Raw genomic sequence first — 13,042 nt, 5'->3', positions numbered from 1 at the left:
TCTCATTAAAATTTGAACAATTTGTGGCCATCCAGTCCTCAAGACAGTCCAGCAGCAGTTTTAAAGAGTTTTATTTTTCCGTTTTTCAGGTAAATTTGGGTATCATCTGCATGACAATGAAAAGAAATGCCATATTTTCTAAGGATGGAATTGAAAGGGACACTATACAGGGAAAAATAGGACTGGCTCGAGGATACAGCCCTGGGGGACTCCACAAGAGAAAGGAAGTTATAGATATTGTTAGGTTATAAATGTATGTAATCAAACTTTGGGTATGGCCTGCGTAACAATGAATGGAAAATTCGTATCTTCTAAGGAAGGAACCTAAAAAGAGAATATGTAGGGAAAATAGGATTGGCTCAAGGATAGAGCCCTGGGGGACTCCACAAGAGAGAGGCGGTTACAGACATTCTTAGGTTATGGATGTATGTAATGAAACTTTGGGCCCGCTGGTGGTCACTGGCCATTTGAAGCATTACAAGACAAAAATGTTATTTTTCATGCCTGCCAAGACAGCAGGGGCTCAAGCCCCCTTGAGGTCTGTCAGTGCACTTGCCTGGCCATACACTGCCTGAGAACATCAATTTCAGAAACCTATTCAGCAACGATCATGTCTTGACGCACAGTAGTGCACACAGGTATACTGTGTCCAAACGTTTAAGGGCACCACAGTTTCTTCTGAAATGAAGGGCATCAATAGTGAGTTCGTGCTGCAGTAACAGCCTCTACTCTTCTGGGAGGCTTCTAGATGTTGGAACATTGCTGTGAGGATTTGATTGAGCATTAGTGACGTCAGGTACTGATGTTGGATGGTCAGTTCTGGATCCCCAACTCATCCCAAAAAGGTATTGGAGTTCCACTGCTCCACAGCTCAATGCTGGGGGCTTTATACCCCTCTAGCCTATGCTTGGTATTGGACATGGTGACCTTAGGCTCATGTGTGTCCCATTCTATTAGTCAGTGCTTTTCTATGGAGATTATACAAGGTGTGTCAGCAATTAGTGACCTTAAAAGTAGCTGAGTTCACTCAGCAGAAGGAGTGTCTGGACAGTGTGTGCCTATGTACAGTCCACTTTCACAATTGGGAATAGAAAATGTGACATCTTTATAATTATTTTGATGTCAGACAGCAAGAAGAAAAGAAACATAAGTGCTCACTGATATATGAAGTCAATATTACTGAAGGTTCTTTGATCCAAGCAGGACAGAATGACCTTTACCTCGGTTGTCCACTCCCCTTCGGGCTCTGAGGAGCTGAATGCCATTTGCTGTGAAGACATTTTAATAATTGTTTCTGCAGCAGACTGTGAGCGCTGGTGGAATTTGGCCCCTCAGATCCTGTTTAATCTAATCTTGAGCTGTTTCATAAATGTGCAACTGCAAAGTGATGCCTCGGCAAGTGAAATCTTAAAAAAGATTGTTGTGAGACAATATAACACTCTTTAATACACTTTTTAATAACGCTTTCTTTTACAGCCCCCCAGGTTCTAGGTATTAACCAGATAAGTGCGAGGTACAAACTCCAAAGTACTAGGTAATTCTTGTGGGTAATATAATAGTAAGTTTGAAAGCAGTTTAACTAAATTACACTGAAATGCCCAGCAGGTTCTAGATATTCACTGGGTTAGTGTGTAGCACAAAGTCCAAAGTGCTGTGCAATCATTTTGGGTATCATGGGCCGGATTCACAAGTGTCTTAAGAACGAAAATCTTCTTAAAAGTGTGTTTTTTCTTAACTTTGATCTTAAGAAAAAAAGTTATGAGAAATTGAGAACTTAAGAAATTCTTATTTTCTTTTCTTAACTATTTTCTTAACAATAATTCTAAGAGGGGTTCGAAACGTTACGATAGCTTCACACTAGTCTTAGCTGTGAGAATTGACAAGATAAGCATCTAAATTGATCATGGACGCTGCCTCTGCTGTTCCTGCCCATCCTTGTTCGTCACCCCACAATTATCACGTCTTCCAGTGAGGATTTTTTTCCTGTCACCTGTTTCTTCCTCCATCACCTCTAGTTCTTGTTTGCTAAACACTTGGTTTGAAATTTTTCCTCTATTTTGCTCCTCTGAGCGGATTAAGCAACGGAAATAACAGTTAATACAAATTTTAAAAAAATGTATATCGTTTATGGTATGTACTAAAATACAACATAGCATACATAAAAAGACATTTTCTTATGAAAATCTAAAACACAAAGAAGTTCAAAGGAATGTTCTTAAATGCAATTGTTGAAATAAACGTAAGTTCTCAAATATTCTCTTAAGATAATCTTAATTATTTTCCTAATTATCTGATTCTGATTTGTCAACCAATCAGAGGCTGTAATCCTGACTTGTCGACAAATCAGAGGCTGTTTTCTTGACTTCTTGACCAATCAGTCACTGGCTCTGTTCCTGACTTTATGCATTCCAATGTAATTTTGTTAGACTGCTTGTTACTATCATGGTACCAAAAGAATAATTATGGCGTTTGTACCTCACACTTACCTGGTTCCCATTGAGCTTTAGGCACTATAAAAGAAAGATTTACAGTTCTTTTTAGTAGTTTTGACTAGATACAAATGACTTAGTGATCCTACAGTTATTTTTCTGTAAAAAAAGTCACAGACTGAACACTAAGTTTATATTTTAATGAATCTAACAATATAAAATACATAAGAATACAAAACAGCAATCTCATAAGAAATCTTACCTATATTTGAGATTAGACTAGGTTTAAGGTGATTTCCTTTACCCAGATCATTTTCTCCAGTATACAGCAGGGTGGTTTCAGCCTTGAGGCTGCAGGTTGAGGCCCTTGAGGTAAACAACAGCAACAACATTTCTGGGAAAAAGCTTCTCATGGCAGAAGAATCTCTGAGGAAATGAAGAAAAATCTCGAGCCCTGGTGCTCCTCTGAATCCTTAAAGAGATTCTGATCTCCAGCAGAGCGCTCACTCTCTACCAGGCTTCTCCAACTCAGCCGGGTAAACTCATTTTAAACCAGTAGATCTTAATTTGTAGGTGAAATTTACTGATCTAAGGCAGCCAAAGTTATGGTTTCTAACCAGCTAGTGTTTTTGAAAAAAGGAGGCTGGAGTCATCGAGTGTGGCCGGATAACACAAGACAAAAACAGATCTCTGATAAGCAACTTTTAACCTATTCAGTTTAACCTGAGCAGAACTACTGCTGGCACCAGAACAAAATTAAATCAAATTTTCACATCTTAATTTTATTTTTACTAGTAGGGTTTAGTTTTCACTAGTAAGAATTCTTTTCCTAATTCACTTTAGAAAAAGAAACACTGTTTACTTGTAAATTTAACATGTGGAAACTCAGTTTTCACAAGAAAAAATTTTGAAATTATGTCAGCTTTACTTGTAAAAGTTTAATGGTTACATGTAAAAATCCAGTGAATACAAATAACAATACGAAGTTTTACTTGTGTAGGAACTACAATTATACAAGTGACAATTAAATGTCTTTAAATATGGTAAGTTGCCAAACCAGTCAAAAATGATAAATACTGTAATACTAGAGGCAACCTAGCCAAACCACAAACATGCAACCTATCTAGCTTGATCTGGATTAGCTAATTTACATGGACCAGTTTCCCCAGACAGGGATTAAGCCTAGTCCTGTAATTTAATAAATTCTTCTGTATAAATCTGTATATATTTAGCTGTTGTTGGAACAAAACCTCAAATCTCCAAAATGTTAACTTTACAGGAGAAGGAAAAAAACAACAAAAAATTATATATATATATATCTAAAACACCACACACCACAACTTACTTTACTTCTAATGTAAGTCAGTGGAACCAGACTCCAACCCAAGTAATTTTGGGTTGTTTCTTTTGGTCCATTCATCATGAAATTTACATAACTGTAGAGGGTAACAGGTATTTTCACATTATCTCAAAAACTAAAAAACATCAAAAATGGGGATACAAGGTTTTGTTCAGCAGCGATTTATATAAATTTCATATTGTCTGAACATTTTTCCGGTTAAGTTTTTTAAGCATATTTTTATGAATGCATACTTTAACTTCATATTTATGAAGAAAAAGTTAAAATATGGGGGAATTTAAAGGGGATATTTGCACTGGAAGTGTATTAAAAACACAATGCGTGTCTGAATGCTTGTTTTCCCTCATTGTAAGTTTTAGCATGTTAGCTTCCTTCGTGTTTGGACTGTTAAGGCTGTGAATTTTTACAGGAGTATTTCTGCACATTTGTCTTATTATTTAGTCACTTACTTGCTGATGTTACCTCCCTCCCTGTAATTAGGTTACAGTGTCAGATGAAGGGTCAGTCAGTTGGACGATGCTGAAGATTCGACTCATTACAACAGAAATTGGCAAGACTTGTGATTGTTTTTACTGTTGCAGTCTTCTTTGTAGCAGGGCTTCCTCTGAGTACTGATTTTTTGTACTGTGTTTGCTGCAGCGCTGTGGATTTACTGTAGCCAGATCTCTGAACTCTCTGCAGGCCTTTCATAAACAAACCACCATCTGTTATGACAGAATTTATTTAGCTTGAGATCAAGTTATTTCTCTCAAATCCTGGAAGAGAAACGACTCCAGTCGTGTGCTGTCGATATTTGAGACATAAGAGCTCCCTGAGAGAAGATTTGGTCACCAAAACAGAAGATGAATAAAAATTAGGTAGTGTTGCTACAAATTTCTGTTTCCTAAAAACATCCTTTCTACTTTGTACACACTGCCAAGAAGTAATGTGAGGTTATTTGCATCACTGTATGATGAAACAAGGAAAAGTAGTAAAAAGTATCGAAGTAACTAAATTAATTTATTTATAATAAAATAAATAAATTAATTCATTTACATTTTGATGTAGTGGGTATCAGTTTTGCCTCAGAGCAAGAAGGGCCTGGGTTCGATTCCCTGGGTGGGTGACCAGGGTCCTTTCTGTGTGGAGTCTGCATGTTCTCCCTGTGTCTGTGTGGGTTTCTTCCCGCAGTCCTAAGACATGCAGTCAAGGCCAACAGGAGATACTAAAATCACCCCTAGGTGTGAATGTGTCTGTCTGTCTGTCCTGTGATGGACTGACGGCCTGTCCAGGGTGTTCCCAGCCTTCCACCCAATGAGCGCTGGGATAGGCTCCAGCACCCCTTGTGACCCAGGTGTATTTCAATATAGCATTATTGATCATTAACCCTTCTCTGTCCAAGATGTGTAATCAATGTATTGAGATACGTTCATATTGAAATATTGTTCATAAAAAAAAAGTGTTGAAAAAAGTTTTAGTTTCACACAAATACAGATTAAAGTGTCAGTTTCCTCCGAGCTACAGCAGAAACCTTCGTAAATAATTGAACAGTGTTTGAACTGTGCTGCTCTAAAACCACCGAGCTGCCCAGCTCTGCAGTTACAGTGCTGTTTCCACTTGATTGGATGTAAATGTTGCGTAACTTCTCCAAAAGTATTTCAGAGCTGTTTGGAGACCTGACCACATCAGTGGATCTCTGCTCAGCTAAATCTGTGACTCATGCGGTAAATTAAACCTTTCACAGCCACACATTTTCTCCTGAGCTTTACACCTGCCTTCTCACATGCAGACCATACCTGAGGACTTTTAACCATCGCTGTGGGAACCAGGAACCATGACTGCAGCTCTCAGGTGAATATGAGGCAACATTCCTGAGCACTGTGTTGTCTGACTCGACCCCGGACCAGGGCTAAGTGGACTGTAATAGAAACGAGAGATCAAAAACACATTTTAGATATTTAACTGATCTCTAGACTAAGACTTACTCGTTTACTTAAACGAATGACTGAACATTCCACTTTGTCACTACCAAAACAATCATAACTCTACCCAAACTGTACCAAATGTTACAGTAGTGACTGTTTTGGTGGTGACAATTTTAGCTCATTTTGAGCTCAAATACACAACCAGCACAGCTTTGAACAGCTGTCACACAGAAAATCATCATATTTTACATTAAAAATAACTGCAGAAAATGACAATTTTAAATTTTTAGAAGAATTTTAGACTTTGGGACACATTTACTTCAAAACAATGGGATCTGATTGCTCACCATGTGGCCATGAGGGACAGGGATGCAGCCTCACTTCCTGCTCTAAAATGCAGGCTAAAATAAGCCTCCGCCTACAGACTAAAACACTGTTTCAGTAGTGACATGAAAACATGAGTCTTTTTTGAATTATATTTTTTTAAGTAAAAATTAAACTCGACAAAAAAAAAAAAATGTATTTCACTTTGAAATAAAAAAGACCAACAATAGAAAGTTCCCTATAAATGATGATTTTGTATATATTTAGTTTAATACTCTCTCTCTATTAATGCCTTAGGTACCAAGCACTCGCTCTCGCACATGCTCTACTCGGCCATCACTGTTCTTGTTTTAGCATCAGCCCTGCAACGAAAACTTTCAGCTGAGGAGCTGAAATGCAGACATGTGAAAAGGGCAAAGGCAAATGAGTGCGAAGGCAGTCATTTCCCTCTGTGTTACCATGGCGAGTGTGTGATTGGTAGATGTAATAAAACACATCCCACAAAATATTCATACATAACTCTTCAAAACCAGATTTGAATGTTGTAGCAGGTGGAAGTGAAACACATTTTATTTAAAAAGGTACAGTAAAGAGTTGTTTTAGTTCAAGCAGGCCACAAAGTCGAGCTCAGGCCCTGATCTCAATCAACTGACGGCTAAGCTGGTCGCCTGCTGCGCATATGACTGGCTAAATTCATTAGTGTGCGTATTTAAGCTGCTTTAGCTGCCCATTCTCACCACTTCCCTGCAAGCGACTCTGTACTCTCTGGCTAGTGCTTTTCCTGGTATGGTCATTCTGGGGGTCTTTCTGCTGCTCTCCCTGCCTTGGGCTTTCCCTTTGAGCACATTGAAAGGCAGGTAGGTCCCAGAACAGAGCCGTACTGTACTGTTATGGGACGGCAGGGAGGCAGACCCAAGTGCAGAGGGGAAAACCTGCGAGAAAGGGTCTTAAATTAATTTGTTGAGATGATGGAGTGTGAATTTGGTAATTGAATGTTGGAGTTGAGGTGACCCAGAGCCAGGCTTGAACCACCGCTGTACTGATTGGAAGTCTGAGGAGTTAGCGCTGCACCACCAGGAAGCACAGGCGAAAACAGGTTAAAACACCTCAACAAATGGGAAATAAAAAGGCGGGAAAAAGGCAAACAAAAGGGATGCTGAAAGCAGCTCAAACAAAGGCTGAGATAGAAAGGTGAAATAAAAGATAATCAGAAAACAAAAATTACTTCCTCTGTGATTCTGAGAGGAGGGCAGACTTTATGTTTCACCTGTTTGCTCTTTGTGGAGCAAACAACTTTTGTGTGGCTTGGAGCCGTTTCTTGCTCAAGCAAAACTCTTGTTTTGGTTTTTAAGTAGTTTTGGGGCGATTTCTCTCTTTTGTTTTTTCCAGCCCTCTTTTCTTTTTTCCAGCCCTCTTTTCTTTGATTTTTCCTTGTCTTGTCTGTCCTTTTCATATAAACACCCACCTGGGCTGCGTACTGTACCAGTCACCCCTCTACAAAGGTGTGACAAAGAGCTGCTGTTTGCCACAGCCTTAAGTAGAGTAATCCACAGGTGTGCCAGGTTGGGCCTAATCAGCCCGATGGCTTCTGGGAATTGGAGTTCTCTGAACTTATGGCACCTCACCGCCATCGCCCTCTGCTGGCGGCCGGCGGCGCAGGCTGGGCCTTTACACATACAGCCAAATATAACTTACTACAAATGGAAACAACATAAGCTCTTTGACAAAGTGGCCCTGACTGAACTGCATTGTATGCACAAAGCAAGTGGATTCAAACATTAATGTGTGATTAATGTGTGCAAACTGAATCTCATATTCTAACCACACAGCGCTTTTACTGTTTATAAATCCAGGCATGTTGAATGCTCAGTATCATTCTTCACCAAATACAACGAACATGTCTGCAGAATTAGCATGTTTATTTCAAAGCAATCACAAAAACAGCCTCCTATTTTGGCCTGATGGTGAGTTAGCACAGCATCAGAACACTAAACGGTCATGGATATGATATGAAAATACCTTATTTGAAATGCATTCTCTATTTTTCTTAATGTTTTTTTTTTTTCATAATTTATGTCTACATGACCACTTTCCAACCTATCTTTATGTAAATGACCTCTATTCTGATTGGCTGTCCTGTATTTTGCCTCATTTCAGTCTGAAGCACTGTGGGCTTTTTTCTGTCCAGCTTTCACGTCCATAAAGAACCACAGAGAGCAACACAGCCTGGGCGGTTCTGATCTTTTCTTGTAGAGACTCATTATTACTTCTATCGATCTTTTTAAGCTCTTTCATTCTTGTTCTGCTGAGCGCCAAGTGACCCAAGCAGGCAAAATCTGTCCACCACTTCCACATCTTCTCCATCAGTGTAAAAGTTAGTGGTCATTCCTGTGGTTATAACCTTAGTCTTCGTCATATTGAGCTGAAGACCCATCTTTTCACTTTCGTCCGTTAAAGTAACGTATAACTATCATCTTGACTTCTCAGGTGTCCCTGAGAGGACGTTCTGAGGAGCTTCTGTAGCTGATCCAGATGTTCGAGTTTCCTCATTCTCCCCTAAAAGGAGAAAAATAACTTTCATTCTTTAGTCTCCAGGCTGCTAACACAGCAAATAAACAGCACTGTGGCCAATTTACTGGGACTTTGCTCTTTCCTGACTGTGTCCCCAATCTCATCTCTCGGTAACTTTTTGGAGCTAAGCTTCAGTTTTAAACTTGTGGTGTTTGTGTACTTTGTTATTAAAGAGATTTTTCAGCTTCCAGAATAAGGGAGTTCATCGGGTCCCTTTCATCAACATCACAAAGCTTAAAAAACTTTTAGAAAAGAACTCAAATCAATATTTTGCTTAGTCTATGATAATAAGAATGCAACTTTTCTTGAGATAATAATCAAACACAGAGATCCTGATAATCCTAATAAATATTCTGTCATGTTTTATTACTCAAACTGATGGTACAGTATAATGTAATGTGTTCAGTACTGTTAGAAAGGTTCTGTGCAGGTATATTTTTCGTTCATCAAGAAACAAACAAAGGTACAACAGTGATGAACTTTAAATAAGTTTTTCCAGGTGAAAAGTTCGTATTTGTACCTTTTCATAACCGAATGTTTTAAAACAGAACAGTAAAATAAAGTCCTGGAGACGAGACGGGGTGTGTGGAGTCAGTACAGCTTAGAACATATCATTTCAGTGGATTATGGTTCATTTATGTTCCCTGACTGAAGGAGCTCAGATGTTCATTTGAAGGTTCCACCTCAGTGACAAGAGGGGCACTGACCCAGAGACAGTTTAGTACCTTTATTTCTAAGAGCGTATATTTAATGTTACTTTCTTCATTGTTCCTTCAGTTTTCTATACACTGTTACAGTGAGTGTGTTTACATGCACTTAATAGTACGATCATAATTTAATTTCTGCAGTTATCTGATTATTCAGGCTGTCTTGTAAACAGCACACTCTGGTTGCTTAGGTGGGATTAAGGCTTAGAAATCTGATAAAGAGGCTGGAGTTAATCTCAGTAATGGGGTGTTTTCAGTGCATGTAGACCCTCAGTCTGATTAACATCCAGATAAACAGCACTTAAAGCTTCCATCTCTGAGAGAGAGGAGAAAATCAAGCTGCTTCAGATCTGAAAACATCCACAGGTGTTTCTGTCCATCCTTCCACTGTGAGAAGACGACTCAGCGCTGTGGGTCTGAAAGGATGTGTAGCTGATCAAGAAGAACCTCACTGAGAAAAGGAGACGGACACATCAAACAAAGAAGCTGAATGATGGACTGACCACCCCAGAGTCCAGACCTCAACACCACTGAATGTGTTTGATTACTTCAGAAAATGATCAACCAGCTTCTAAGACTGAACTTTGGAGGTGTGTCTGCAGATTCTTTGAGGAACTGAAAGTGAGACTCCTGAAGAGAATGGAAGCTGGAATAAAGGGAAAGAGAGACACACTGAACACTCAAACAGCTTAAAACAAAGGGTTAAAACAGTGACATGATTCACACATCAGATCATCATCAGACTCTGCCCTTACTATCCAGAGTGATTTCATCCACCAGTGACCGTCCAGAAGCCAGAGATCAGCTCCAAAATCACCCAAACCCACTCACTACTGTTATACTACATCTCTGCTTTTACCTTCTCATTACAAACAAAGGGCTTTCGGTTTACATTGATTCTGACTATTAAAAATATCTGATATTAAAATGGAGCTCAATTTGTAATTAAAAATAAAGCCTGTCTTGCTGTTTATCAGAGTTTTAGAACTCAGTCTGAATCCAAGAGAACAGAATATCAATAAAAACATGTCCGCCTTATGCTAATTGTTTATTTTTACTCATAATAACCAACAGAATGAATCACCATCAAAATTACTGTGATTTCAGCTCAGAGATGCTCCAGACTAACAGTCTCTGAAAAGATAACTACAACTGCACTTGTTTTCTAATCTCTATAATTAAAAAAATACAAAATGAACAGGCGCCAGGTAAATTTTTGACCAAAAATGACTCAAATTCATAAAGGTATTAAATTCTTGTTAGCATTTACATATCAAATAATGGCATATCTGAGTAGCTCAGGGGGTCTCCTGAAAATAACAACGTATGGCCTGTGTGACTGTCAGATGTAAATACTTTCAGAGTGTAATTGACCCAAAAAATACCAAAAATATTTCAAATTGACCCAAAAATACCAAAAAAATTCCAAATTGACCCAAAAATACCAAAAAAATCCCCCAAATTTTAGGTTTCTAAGGGTTAATGGCTGTTTTAACTGGAGAGCTACACAGTGTTGTCTGTGACAGCAGATATTGGCAGTAAATGTTTTTATGTAAGGCATTTTTGTCAGTTATTTTTAAGGAGTTGAGCTGTGAACAGCAAAATTCACACTTTTTTAGACATATTTTCATTTCACAGCTTGCAGAATGTGCATAAGGTTGATGGAGGCTTATCTAGCTGCGGGCTGTGTGCTGGGTAAGAGGCTGGGTCAGCTGGGTCAGCTGGGGCCGCGCACAAACGCCCCCCTGAACCTTTACTACCTCACACAACCTCCAGCTCTGAACACATCTGGGTCCCCATTCAGGCCTGCAGAGAGTGGAGCACACACACACATTACTGTGTGCACATGAGTGTATGTGTGTGTGTGTGTGTGTGTAAGACCCGACCCTAACTTTAAAGGGAAATCCCACCAAATCTCACCAATTCAGTAGTCAGAGTGGTTTGGTGTGAAATGGTTCAGATGTCTTTACAGTGGTGGTGATAGGAACCAGGGGTCGCCATGACTACAACACAAATATAGACATTTTATTTACTATCTAGAACCACCAGTGAACCTACACGAGTCTTCTGAGTTTATATGGAATGTTGATGGAAAACAGTGGAAAATCTGAAATGATACCTTTTTTTGGGGACTGTGTTACGTGGAAACACATATTTTGACTTCTTGTTTGTGTGCCTCTCTCTCTCTCCCTGTCTCTCCCTTCACAGGTGTACCTGCTCTACAGTCATGAGGACCTCTAACCAATCAGAGGCCTGGCTGGTGCAGATGGGGGGAGGAGGCCTTCATGATGGCTGAAGGGAGAGAAGACTGACCATGTGAGTGCTGTGTTTCAGTCTGTGTGTTTAATCTTTTGTGAGTCTGCTTTTGTTTCAGGTATTTTCCCAGCACTTCCTTTAGCTTAGTTCGCAAGACTAGGTAGTGATGGGCAAACGATACCGAAGCTTCGGAGCTGGTGTCGAGAAATCCAGGAAGTCGTTTATGAAGCGCGTATCGAGGCTTGCTTCCTTAAGGCCGAGTGACGTCACTGACGACGTCTGAAGCCTTGCTGGTTCAGGAAGTCATTTGAGTATTGGCGTGAAAATATTGTTTCTTAATAAAAATGAATAAAGTCACCATCACCCCGCAATCACTGTCTCATCTCTTGAAAGCACTGCAAAAGTTTTAACATGAACATCTCATGTCCTATTGGAATTATTTATTGACTGAAATCATACTGGCAAGTTTTTTGACATTAACAGACCTTTATTATCATTAACCACACATTCATCAAAAACAGACTAGATGAATTAATGAATGAACCACAGAAAATCAAATTAAGGTGTTTTTTATTTCTATTCTTGGCAGTGATTATTCACATGATGACAATGTTGCAAGACAGCCAAGAGGCCATCACAAATAGTTGAAATGACAATAAAGGTTTTGACCAGCAGGGGGGTTTGTGTGCACATGAAGCTTCAAGAAATGAACCTTTTTTTGAACCAGCTGGATGGAAAGCTTCAAGGCTTCACAAGGCTTCATCTGGCCATCACTATTTTTGGGGAAGTGCTTTAGTTTTTGCTATTTTACCTGCACATTTTTAACTTAGTTTTACAACCCTATTTCCAACAAAGTTGGGACGCTGTGCAGAATGTAAATAAAAATAGACTGCAATGATATGCAAATCATGTAAACTGTATTTTTAAAGGAAAATACTACAAAGACAACATATCAAATCTTGAAACTGAGAAATTTTATTGTTTTTAGAAAAATATTGTCCAGTTTGAATTTGATGCCAACAACATGTTCCAAAAAAGTTGGGATGGGGGCCTGTTTACCACTGTGTTTCATCATCTCTTCTATTAACAACACTCTGTAAGTGTTTGGGAACTGAGGAGACACTGCTGTGGCTTAGAAAGTGAAATGTTTTCTCGTTCTTGTTTTATACAGGATTTCTGCTGTTTAACAATTCGGGGTCTCTTTTTTCATATTTTGCATTTAATAATGCACCAAATGTTCTCAGCGGTGACAGGTCTGATTCGTTGGACCACAGGACAACTTTCCACTTCTCCTCAGTCAGTTTTAAATGAGCTCGGGCCCAGAGAAGGGTGGCAGCATTTCTGGATCCTGTTTAAAAACAGGTTCTTCTTTGCATTTTAGAGTTTTAACTTTTAACTTTGTTTAAATGTTAACATTTGTGAATGCAGCTGTTTTCACAGACAGTGGTTTTCAGAAGTGTTTCTGAGCCCATGCAGAGATTTCTCCAGATT

Source organism: Colossoma macropomum, unplaced genomic scaffold (genome assembly GCF_904425465.1).
Source record: "Colossoma macropomum unplaced genomic scaffold, Colossoma_macropomum, whole genome shotgun sequence".
Taxonomy (NCBI): Eukaryota; Metazoa; Chordata; class Actinopteri; order Characiformes; family Serrasalmidae; genus Colossoma; species Colossoma macropomum.
The sequence above is the reverse complement of the archived record's forward strand: the minus strand, read 5'-3'. Positions refer to the sequence as shown.